The sequence below is a fragment of the Cervus elaphus genome, chromosome 5 (assembly GCF_910594005.1).
Source record: "Cervus elaphus chromosome 5, mCerEla1.1, whole genome shotgun sequence".
In the NCBI taxonomy this organism is placed as follows: domain Eukaryota; kingdom Metazoa; phylum Chordata; class Mammalia; order Artiodactyla; family Cervidae; genus Cervus; species Cervus elaphus.
This window is the reverse complement of record NC_057819.1, coordinates 108,555,810-108,565,076: the sequence shown is the minus strand read 5'-3', so window position 1 is coordinate 108,565,076 and position 9,267 is coordinate 108,555,810.

Below are 9,267 nucleotides of genomic sequence, written 5' to 3'. Positions count from 1 at the left end.
AGTGAGAACTCGCCCTCCTCCCACCCTCCACCACTAGGGGCTGGGATGCAGCTAATCCTTTCCCAAGCCAGAGGGAGTTCCACGGCAGAAATAGCAGATGTCCACTAAAGTGACAAAGTTACTTTTGGAAACAAATAGCCCAGAAAAACTCCCCTAGGTTTATACTTCTAAGACAGAGTTGAGGGGTTGTTTTGTCCAGGTTCTCACCAAGGGGTAATTAACCAGTCTCCACTGAACACTTTCAAACAGGCTGCTCATTACCTTTCCAGGTGACCTGCCTCCCTGTAGGACAGTGCAGTCACCCAGCAGTTTCTCCTTCTATAGCACGTTGGGATTTTCTCCTCCTACCCTCTAAGGAAGGGTACTGCCCCTTCCCATCTTTAGGCTCCAAGCCAAGCTAGGATCAAAAGAAAGTATTTTGGTAGGAGAAGTGACAGATGCTTTGTTCGCAGAATAACCAGTGAGGTTATGCTTGGAGAAATGATCCATTTTAATAAGAGAAAGAACTGTCTGACTGGTCAGGGTTTCCCTTGGAGGGAACTAAAACCCTTTCCCTTATACACAAAACACCTCCACTACCATTGAGAGAAAAATTCAGAAGCAGATAGATAAAATGACCCTGAGACTGGTTGGGGGCAGAGGGTGGAGAGAAAGGAAGAAAACAAGGAGAAACCAGACAGAGTGAGCTTTCAGATGCTCATAGGGTTGTGTTTGATGGAAAAAGGAGTAAATTTTTCTGGAGGTTCTAACTATAGGGTAGATAGTCTAATGATACAGTTTTACTTTCCCAGTCTTTCAAATCTGAGGGGTTATACTTACCTTTAGCTTAAACCAGCACTAATTATTTTTGAGTATAACCCAAACATCTTTTGGTGGAGCCAAACGGAAAGGAAGGCCATCATGGCAGTTCCCTGGAGGTAAACTATTGACGTTAATCAGAAAGGTGGTGCCGGTTACCCCAGTTTTCTACAAGTGGCTTCTCACATAAGAGGCAAGGTGTAAATTATCCCCTCTCTGGGCAATGCCCTTGGGTATCAAATTTTAAAATACTGTTCATCAGGCCCAAACAGTTTCTATTGAGTATTTCTACAAACATTACAAGGTGCAGCCACAGGCATTGTACCAACTCCAAACCAGCCAGCAACTCTGATGTGCCTCCCTGAAGCTGGCTGCTGCAGTCGGCTGAAATTTTGAAACCAAATCACATCAGAGGAAGATTGCTTACCCAGAAGGAGAGATTTATTTTATTGTTTAATATTTAAACAGTTTAACATGCCTCCCAATAAATTATCTAAATGGTTCAGAAGACAGCGTGTAAAAAATACATGCAATAAATCCCTCATTTTTAACATAAAGCACAGGTTTTATTAGCAGAGCATCTGTTTCTCTCTATCTACAATTAGCAAGTGTTTAGAGATTCCTGGTTTGAAGGGGCATCTACATCTCCCAGTCCCCTGGCCCCTGGCCTCAGAAGCCTATGGATACAAATGAGGCCGCACGATCACTAACGCCCAAACCACAGGAGTCCTTTGCTCTGGCCGGCAGCACCTCAGAGGCTTGGCCACCCTTCCCTAGTTTCTGAATGAGGGGCCTCACCCTCTCTGTGCCCAAGGACAAGCCTCCCTCTGAGGCCTCCTCTGCAGGGTGCCCAGAATTGCACTGCTTCTGGAGCTCTGCGGTGACTGAGGCCTCTCCTGATGCCCTCAGTCAGCTAGTCTTTGCTGGGGGACCCAGAGCCCTCAGGCCATGAAAGCTGAGACCAGGGGATGCAGGAGCACTGGGACAATGACATCCATAGCTCCACACCATGTCCTGTCACCTGGACTTTAGAGAGGCAGACAGGTGTCCAGGGGTCTCCTCACATTCTTGAGCTATGGCTCTGCATCTGTCTCCACCCAGGTCCCAGACCAATTCCTTCTACTGGGCCAGGACACGCAGCCACTCCATTCCCTCCCCTCTCCTTGCCCCTCACTTTCTCCCTTTTTTCGATTTTTCTGTGTGTGTGTGTGTATATTCCGTAAGGGCAGGGCTTTTTTGGCCTGTTTCATTCGCCATTGTATCTTTATTGCTCAGAAGAATATTCAGCAAATAGATGCTCAAGAAACTCTGTAGCTTGAATGGGGGGAAAAAGTGAATCCAAGAAACCCTCCTGAATTCTCCCTCAGCACAAAAGCCCACACCCCCGTGTGTATCCTTCCAGAGCCCAAAGGTTCCCAAGCCACCAATTTAATAGCTCAGCCAGGACACCCAGCTGTGGTCAAAACTGTGTTGTCAGCATGCACTGGCCTCAACAGCCTGGGTCCACAAATGGGCACAAGTCTCAGGGATTCCAGCACCCATCCCACTCAACTACCGAAGGTGCAGCCTCCCCAGACTCTCCAGGGAACCACGGGAGCTGTTGATGTGCTTCCTTATGCCATCCTGTGCTCCTTGCTGCCTCACCTGGCCTTCTGCCCCTACTGCTGCTCTGCCCTCTACCCACCCACTGCCTGTTTTGCCACAGCCTGTTCCCAGCCTCCCTCAAGCTAACTTTCCTCATGCCTGGCACTGACAGAGCAGCTGCCTTCAGGTACACATCTTGGCCTTGGCCGCCACTCCTACCTCATTCCTCTCCTTGCTCATCAACCTGCAGCTCCTTGAGCCTTCATTCTGTTTCAAGAATGTAGCTGGCTCCCTTCTGCTGCAGGACTTTTGCTCATCCTGGGACACTTAGCTTCAAGATCTTTGTTGGCTGGCTTCTAATCTAGTGATCCTAGCGTTGCTCTAGGAGGTCTTCTCTGAACTCACCATCTACTAGAAGCCCCAGCCCATCTACTAGGGGCCCCAGTCCCCACAAAACCTCAGCCTCTTTTATGGTCCTCATAATATGTATCACGATCTGACTAGTTCTCATTAATTTATTCTTGCTTGTATATCATGTATCTCTCTCTGGTAGACTGTGGTTTGGTTTTTGGTTTAGTCACTAATTCATGTCCGACTCTTGCAACCCCATGAACTGTAGTCTGCCAGGCTCCTCTGTCCATGGGATTTTCCAGGCAAGAATACTGGAGTGAGTTGCCATTTCCTTCTCCAGGGGATCTTCCCAACCTAGGAATTGAACCTGGGTCTCCTACATTGCAGGTAGCTTCTTTACCAACTGAGCTATGAGCTATGAGCCCTCGGTAGACTGTAAACTTCATGAATACAAGGGCTTTGTTTTTTTGCCACTGTATTTCAACTTTTAGAATGTTGGTATTCAATTAAAATTCACTGGAAGTTGAATGCTGAATATCCTCCCTACTTGGAGTCCAAGTCCAACAACTGTCCACACCAGAAAAAAGAGGTTTCCCTCCTCCCAGCTTGAGGCCTATCTCTGAGGCTCTGGTATTCTATGACAGGATCTGGCTCTTCCCAGCCTGCCCGATGGTGGAATTATTTACATCCTCAGGGGAGACCCTACAGTGGTATTGTCTAGCCCTTAGCCCCAGCTAACCCAGACAAAAGTCTCCAACATCAGGACATTTTCTAGTGGTAGTCATTAGGCATGAAGATTGCTCTGTGAGAGCATTAGCAGTCTGGTCAAAATCAAATCATGCCAAATCCAAGCCAGTTTCCTTTCAGTCGGTCAGAGTGAAGACGGGGCCAAGCCTGTGAGCTTCCTCAGAACCTAGGTGTCCTGATCTGCGGGCATATGAACCACACACATACATATATACACAAGACATAGATCATCAAAATCCATTCTGAGAAACTGAGGTTCAGTTCTACACAAACATGTACCTCATTAACATTTGGAAGCAGACCACCTACTTTGCCTCTGGGCATGGATTGGTCACTGACTTGAGGAGCCTCCCCAGGAAAAACAAATGGGAACTTGCTGGCCATTCATGTAACTCATATCCCCTCTTGTGTTTTGCCAAGAACAGCAATCAGCCTTGGCACAAAGGTGACTTCAAGTGTCCAGCTCAACTGCTTCTACTTTTCAAAAGGCAATGTTTTCAGGTCCTGCCACCAAGGTTTCTCAAGGCCTCCAAGCCTCCATGCCACCTCATTACAGCCCTGGCCTGGACTTTCTGTTGTGAAGTACTCTTCGCCTGCATCATTTCCTCTGGTACACAAACTCCAGGGACGCTTGATGACCTTTATGGCTTTAGCTGTTTTAGCCTCTCTATGATAATTAATCAAATGCTAAAAGCACAGAAGATGACTCTTTGTTTTCACAGCCAGAAATCAAAGAGGAAGAGGAAATCTTCTAAAATCAGAGCAGACAGAATATGAGATGCTGGCTGCCCAGAAAGTCCCCTCCACTCAGCACGCAAGGGCTGGAGACCAAGTGGCCCTAGGGACGATGGGGTGAGAGTGCATCCCTGCAGCTTTCATACCACCCCCGTGCATTCTGGGTGCCTGGTTGGTCACACCTGGGCTCAGCCTCCCAGAAGCCCTGAGAAGCAAGCTGGTGGCTCCAGGAAGTAGAGAAGCATGCCAGCACCCTGCAGGAAATTCCCTAAAGCCTTTCATTAACTTATTTGCAGCAGTTATGTCTTCTTGAGAATTCAAAAGTGATAAAAGTCCATTTTTCCCCTTTTCTAAAAATCTATCAATGGAGGAGGCACTGAGTCTCCAGCAGTGGGAGCTCAACTCCTGCTTTCTCCTATTCCTCCAGCTTATGACATCTGAAATGATCATTCCCACTGTGTTCCCTGTCAATTTTCCTCTATTCCTTTAATCTGAGCCTGAATGATCCTCTGGGAAAGATTCAGAACTCTTCCACATAACATGAGTCCCTTAAAAAAAAAAAAGGTGGTATCTCCTTCTCCTGAGTACAAGGCCATTTGTGGAAAAGGTTACAGGAACTAGGCAAGTGGATATGAAACGGTCAAGTTTCTCACTGAGAGGGACTGGAGAATGTGCTGTTAGTTCCTTAGGCAAATGGGCTCCCATTCACACCTGAACTAGACTTTGCCAGCAGGCCCTGACACATTGCCTGCTACAGGGCCAAGCCGATTATTGCCAGACAAACAGCAGCCCAGAAAACATTCTGAGAAGGAGCTGAGCCACATTCACTCATTTGATTTCTCTGAGAGTGAGTGGAAGACATTGTCCCCCCCTGCCACTCCCACTTCTCATATCTTCCCACATGGAAAGATGAAACCAGAGAAATCAAGATTCCACCTTCACAGTCACCCTGGGCAGACAGAATTTCCTCTGTATGGATAAGGCAAAGAAACCTCATAAGATCTGGGAAGATTCTGCAGCTCAAAAGTTAAATATCCTCCCCCCAAGGTTCTGAGGAAGCTGCCTCCCTGGGGGGGAGCCAAAAATATTTACTGCTGCACAAGGTTTTTAAAAAACATATGAGTATCTGATTCAAATTCTCAATAAGATTCCAGGAGACTCTGGAAAAGACTGAGAAAGTAGAAAAGATCATAATAAAGAGGCAGAAATCTGAGAGCAGGAAATACAGCAGAGAGACAGAAACCACAATAGCTGGGTTAAAACCCATGATGAACACTGTAAATAGCAGACAAGACACTGGAGAAAATAAAATTAACATGGTCACGGGTAAAATGGTAAAGAGATGAAAAGAAAGAGACAGGTAGTTAGACACAGGGGATACACCTGGGAATAATAGGAACTCCAGAGAGAAAAGGATACAGCAAAAGCAGTAATCAAAGACACGGGAACAGGAACCTTTCTAGTGCATAAAGAACTCAGCTGGAATTCAGAGCATGTTCTGAGTCCTGAGCTAAGTTAATGAAAAGCGGACCACATTCAGACACACTATGGTGGAATTTTCAAAGTAGAAAAAGTTAAGAAAATTTCTGGAACACACACACACACAAACACACCCTTAAAACAGGAAATTGAAGGAGATCTTACTTTTAATTAATATCCTCAGTTCTGTTGTCTGCTTGCTTGTTTTTTAAAGCAATATGTCCTTAAAAAATTTTTTTAAAGAAAGTTAAACTGGGGAGAGGGGTGATAAATAAGGATCTTATAGACAAATGGGCAATAAAAACAAATAGCCTAAATTAAAATGATTTCAGATTTCTCACAACATCCAGAGAAGTCAATATCAATTTTTAACCTCAATTTGTTAGAAATACATTTTATTTTGTTAACATACATATATATTATCTATAGTATTTTAACAGGATAAAAGATAAAAAAATTTAATTTTCTCACTTAGATCTCTGGACATTCATGATACATGATAATTATCTTTACTACATTCAATGCACTTTAATGTCTTCTATCCTTGTCTGTGTCATTTTATATATTTTTAAAATGCACTGACAGTGTACTAAACTGAGTGGATTGTGACCATAGTTTGAAATAGACTGATCTAGAAAAACCTAAAGGAAAAGCCATCTTTTCATTCATGATGAAGGTAACAAAAAGACCTTCTCAGGTGCAGATGTTGTTTAAAAAAATAATCCCTTCCAAGTACTCTTTTGAATAAATGTATTCTTGAAAATGTATGCTAGGACACAGGAAAAAAACATCAGATGCAAAAATTCATAAATGAGAAAAAATCCAGCTTTGAAGCACCTCCTTAGAAGTTTAGAGGGAAAACTTTCATATATTCTCCCAGTGACATTGTCACATTTAAGTGACAATGTGAATCTAGCATCTTTTTTGGCAATATCTTTAAAAAATTAAAGTGTACACACTCATCTCAATCTTGGAAATCTAAAAACAAAGTATGTAAGGATATATGAACTATGATGCTTCTTGTAGCAATTAGTGGCAAAATAACTAGCAATGACCTATATGTCCAATAACAAGTTAATGGTTTAATAAATTATGGTTCATCTATGCTAAAGTAAGGTGGCACAGTGGTAAAAGAATTTGCCGGGCCAACACAGGAGATGCAAGTGACACAGGTTTGATCCCTGGGTCAGGAGAAGGAAATGGCAGCCCACTCCAGTATCCTTGCCTGGAAAATCCCATGGACAGAGGAATCTGGTAGGCCACAGTCCATGGGGTTGCAAAGAACTGGACACAACTGAGTGCAAACACACGCACGCACACACGCTAAAGTAATAACTATCATAGCAATTTCTAACAAATTAGCTATCATTTCATTTCTGTAAAATAAAGAGGGGGAACTTACTAAAGGGTTTGCATCTGACTATTTATGTGAGCAGAGAGAAAGACGTAGAAGGAAAAAAAGAAAATTGTCAAGGCTGATTAATTCTGAGGGGTGGGAGCAGTAAGGAAAGAAAGGGAGCTCACTGGCTCTTCTGAAACATTTTTCAGCTGGCTTGTTGCAATAAATATGCCTTACTTTGAAATTCCTAACCCACTTTGAAAATCATCAGGCTTCCCAGGTGGTCCAGTGGTTAACAATCAGCTTTACAGTGCAGAGGACACCAGTTCGATCCCCGGTCTGGGAAAATCCCACACGCTGCAGGCTATTTAAGCCCAAGTGCCACAACTACTGAGCTCACATGCCAACTACTGAAGTGTACTAGATTCCACATGCTGCAACTAAGACCTGGCACAGCCAAATAAATAAATAAATTTTTAAAAAAATTATCCTTTTGGAAAAGAACATTAGACCTAACATAACTTAAAGTTATAACTTAGCTATATAACTTAAAGCATATACATTACTCTAAATAAATTTTTTAGTAGTTTCAAATTGAAGATTCAGAAAAAGTAATTTTCTTTCAAAGATATTAGCTATTATAAACAAAAATGATGAACTTTATAATCCCAGATAAAATTAAGAAATAGTGGGAACCAGTGGGGGAAAATTTATTTTCCACAACAAGGAGTAAAATACATAGTTCTATATGGACTATGATGATTGAAAGAAGTGAAAGTGTTAGTCATTCAGTCATGTCCCATGGACTGTAGCCTGCCAGGCTCCTCTGTCCATGGGAATTCTCCAGTCAAGAATACTGGAGTGGGTTGCCATTGCCTTCTCTAGGGGATCTTCTTGACCTTGGGATCAAACCCTGGTCTCCTGCATCCACAGGCAGATTCTTTACTGTCTGAGTCACCAGAGAAGCCCATGATCATTGACTATCATATCAAAAACCTTTAGGGTAAATAAAAGCAGAATTAAGAAAGAATTCTAATCCTTGCTTTCTAAATTATTAAAGATTACAGTAAACAATCTATACAGCACTAAAATGAAAATTAAGAGCAAAATGTGTTAGGGTTAAAACTAAGACCCAATATTAAGTGCTGCCTTGATTCCTGGTGAAATTGAGAGGGCCCTGAATGGCCTAACTCTTAAGTTCCCATCCCCATTCTGCTCCCTCCAGTAAGGTCCCTAGTCAAACAACCCTCCTGATCAAGGGGAGCAGGATAAGGTCCTACTTAATACCCAGAAGTAGGCTTCAGTTCCCTCTCACCTGCACGATTATTCAAATAAGCCAATAACACCTTCTCATGAAAACCAGGGTGCATCTCACACTTCTGATACTATAACGCCTGCCTCCCCAGGCTGTCCACTCTGTTTCTGAGTATAACCCCCATATGGCCCTGCAGAATGTGCGGTGCCCTCCTCTCCTGGACAGTAAGTATATGTGACTAACAAACTGCCCAGAGTTGAGTATCAGGTGTTCAGCCATCCCCATAACTCTAGAGTAGTAATCTTTCCCTCACCAGTGGAGTGAACAGGAGGTGATCAAGACACAAGAAGATATTAAAAGCAAAAGGCATCAAATAAGTTGACAAAAGCTGTGCCAACCCTGGAACTGCAGAGAGAAACAGAAAATAGAAGATTTATCAATTCAACAGTAGGTAGAAAAGGAGGAAGAAAGTGAAGAAAAAGGATGGTAAGCAGAAAATACAGCATAATAGTAAAAGAAAGTCCAAATACATAATTAGTAGCAATAAATGTGAACTGCTTAAACACACTTAGGAAGATACACATTACCAGATTGGGTACTTTTTTCTATATCTGGAATAATCTCAGCTATTATATCTTCAATATTACTTCCCCACCACTTTCTTTGTTCTTTATTCTATAAGTCCTATTGGACATATTTTGGAGTCTCATCCTCCTGCTCATTGAACTGCTCTCTTTTATTTTAATCTCTTTATTTCCCCTTGCTGCATTCTGTGTAGATTCTTTAGAACTATCTTCCAGTTCACTAATTTTATCTTCAACTATATCCAGTCTAAAACTCATCCCATCTTTGAGGTTTTTTTAATTTCATGACTATGTTTTTATTTCTGAGATGTATAATTGCTTACATTTTGTATCTATATGTTCATTTTCATCTGCATTTGAGCATCCTTATTTTCAAATCTTTGCAAGTTTAGTCC